This window comes from Arvicanthis niloticus, chromosome 11 (assembly GCF_011762505.2).
Source record: "Arvicanthis niloticus isolate mArvNil1 chromosome 11, mArvNil1.pat.X, whole genome shotgun sequence".
Classification (NCBI taxonomy): domain Eukaryota; kingdom Metazoa; phylum Chordata; class Mammalia; order Rodentia; family Muridae; genus Arvicanthis; species Arvicanthis niloticus.
In genome coordinates, this window is record NC_047668.1 from 21,789,456 (window position 1) to 21,793,048 (window position 3,593).

Consider the following 3,593-nt stretch of genomic DNA (forward strand, 5'->3'; position numbering starts at 1 on the left):
CAACAGTTTCCCAACTGATTCCTATGTTTTTTTCCTAAAGCATCTCGTGCTGGGGCACTCTTTTCAGCTACAGCCTATACTACATTGTCTTCCTGATGCTTAGCAGATAAAATACAAGCTGTTGTCCTTCATAGACACCATTCTTCCATGACTCTGGACCACACAGTTTATATTTTATTTTATTTTATTTTTCTGTCTGCTTATAATTCATTTTCTCATCCTGGTGATGCAAAATTGTACCTTTTCATTAAGTCATGACTCAACATAACTCTTGCCAGAATTTCTCTAACCACCAACATGAGAGATGACGTCTTTTTTCCAGGCTTTGTAATTCAGACATTTTTTTTTTTTTTTTTTTTTTTTGTCGATATTGCAGCCAGCATGGGAAGTGTTAACCTCTACTAGATTATAGAATGATTAAAACCAAAATTAAATATTTTTCATCTTGCTCCAAGCACCCAATGTAGAATTTTAGTGCTTAGCGATGAGTGATAAATATTAATTAAGCATATGACCAAGTCTGGGAACAATTCTAAATCTTTGGGCTGAAAGCTGTTAAGGAGTCAGATATGATAGTGCATGCCTATAGTACCAACACAGCAGAGGTAAAAGCAGGATAAGCATGCATTCTGGCTAGATAATAAGAGCCTGTATAAAAACAAAACAAAACAAACAAACAAAAATAACCAACCAACCAAACAAAAAAAAACCCCAAACATTTAGAGGTGGTTTTAGAAAGAGCTGTCCACTGGTAACAGCTCCTTTCCTGCTCATTCCGGCTCTACAAGTTTTATTTATGTATTATTACCTATTGGGTTAAGCAGTCAATTCATACTATCAGCTTTGTTCAAATGCCTTGGAATTCTGAAAATTTTTAATAGATGTATATTTCATTTTTCAAAATGAAACAAGTGCTCCGAGTCAGGCCTCTGATCAATTCCAAGGTTGTCTTGGCACAAAATACATGCTACTGGCAAGTAGGGTGGAGAGCAAAAATCTTTGTCTCTATGATTACATTTTAGCCTCTCCTTCGTTTTAGTGTTGTTTCATATGGGTACATTATAACTGTGTAAACATCATCTTATTCTAAAAGAAAATAAGAAAATAAAGAAAATCTCCTGTCCATCCCAAATACAGTAAGACCATTTTGCTGGATTCCCAGAAGCAGAAGACGGGAGTAGTGCAGTGTAGCCGAAGAGGGTTAATTAGGCTTGTGCATGGCTGTTGCTTTACTCTGTTTTCCTAGGTGACTTTACACTAGTTGTTTCACCCATTTGTTCACATCAGATGGAGTGCCCCACTTGCAAAACTCCTACTTCCACCTTCCAAACCACAAATATACCCTTGCTGATTCTCTGAGAATTTCCTGAAGCTTCTCCCAGACTTTTATACAATGTGTTAATCTGCAATTTGCCCAGCACCTTCTCTAAGCATGAAGAAGCTATATAAGCCAATTGTTTAAAAAAAAAATACAGCAGCAGGAGGGAGCACCAATGGGGACATCCAGCACTTTGTAGGAAAAACAAAACTAAGCATCAAAGCTCTTTAGAGGAAGAGGCTTTAGGAGAGAGTTCTAGGTAATGCTTCCCTACCTCTCTCTAAAGCACATGCCACAGGGCCAAAAGAACAACTTTTTTAGCCCCAAGAGGAAAAACTGAGCTTCAATAGAGACCAGATCCATGTACTTTCCTGTCTCAAGGAAAATACCATGTAGTTTGTAAATCACATATGTGCTAATCGCATCCCTTTAAGAATACACAGTTACTTTCTCGCACTGGGCACAGTCAGTTTATTCACATAGGGGAGACATTTGATCAGCCTCCCTGCCCCAGGATTCTTAGATGAATGTGGCTGCTCAGCTTCTTACTAAGTTAGAAGCCATGGAAAAATTGTGTTCAGAAAGGCTGCTGGGAAAGTACCAGGATTATCAGGTGGAAAATGTGACCTGCATCCTCCAAGGACCATTCAGATGAGAAATGACATTCATGTCTGGTCAGTTTTAATTTGCTAACACAGTACACAATCTCAAGTTTAGTCATATGTTGACCTCCAATTAAACTGTGATGTGTAAGTCCACGACAGTGCAAAAACAGACAAATCCGATTCTCCACAGCACTGTCAGGGGAACAGAGGAGCCGTTTTGCATTTGCCTGTAGTTTAATTTGTTTTCTAATATGACTACCTGATCCATGCCAAAACCACATTGTTTTCCCTGATAAACCTGGGAGAAAAGTTTCTGTAAGATGTCTTTGCAAGGGGACTTCTCTCTCTAAGTGGTTCTGTGTGGGAAATATAGCGTTTATGTTGCATGGTAAGAATCTAAATGCATTTAGAGCTAGCTGGAACTGATATATCTCACAGAAAAAAAATGTAAAACTGACAGTGTATACTTACCACTAAAAACTGAGTCCTCAAGTATTTCTTCAACGTGGCTGACAGCATAGTGTGCATTCTCTCAGCCTGAGCTAGTCTGTAATAAGGATACTAGAAGTATTCTACCTGAGGACAAAAAAAGCATCTGGTTTTTTTCTTTAAGGTTTCTCACCCACCAAGAAAGTTTTTAGCTGCACATATTTTTTGAGGAAGTTTATATAATAAACAGATTAAGAGCGTAGTCCCTGTGTCTTGCAAAGAGAAGTTTCCTTTATGCAAGGTGAGAACTACACTTAACTGTGTGTATAAGGTCAACTGTTTAACTGATTTTCAAGAATTGTGATGTTTGAGTAAAGTGCTGCTTGTAGGTTCTCCTCCAAATCCATGACTTCAATAGCCGTGCGTTTTGACTTTGTTTTGGCTAGGTTTCCAGTATGGAGCATGATTTCTTTTCTTGATCATGTCTTAAGTCTGATTTTAAAAAAAGGGGGGGCATGATGTAATTACATGAAAATAATTCTACAATATATAATTATCTCAAAAAATTTTAAATGTTTTTAAAGAAAGTGTATAGGCTTTATAGTAAGTAAGTGTGTTCATATCTGCCTCCATCTCTTAAGTAGATCAGTAAAGCCTTTCTTCTCAGTGCTCCCTGTTAAACTGGCATGGTAGTAACCTCTGTAAGACTGATGAGGCCAGTAAATAGTAAGTCCTTTTAACTGTTTAGCACTTTGCCTTAGGTTAGCAGTCTTACATATTTTTTATAATTAGGTTTCAAGTTAACATGGTACGTGCTTGATAACTGCCAGCAACGTGTCATCTCCTGCATTTGAGAACTGAGGAGTAGCTGCAATGTCTTTTGGTTTTATTCATACATATTTTGCTAGTAGCTTTCCATCAGCCCTTTAGGTCTCTGTGTTCACAGACTGCCCTTCTCCTATTCTCTTTTCTGCACACATCTTCCTCCAGGCAGGGGTTGCTGCTCTTCTTGTAGGATCTTATAACTATAGCTTGGGATCTTGATTCACTAGTTACCTTTTGCTTCCGAGTCCATTTCCAATAGAATATAAACTTCCCGTGCAATCAGGCAGCAATCTGCATGATGAGTAAACTTTCTCCTACATTACAGAAGATAAGAACTAGGTCTTAGAAAATACTTTCCCGAGCTCAAGAAAAAAAATTGTAAAGTCTTGGGTTCACACATGCAACTCTGCATCAGC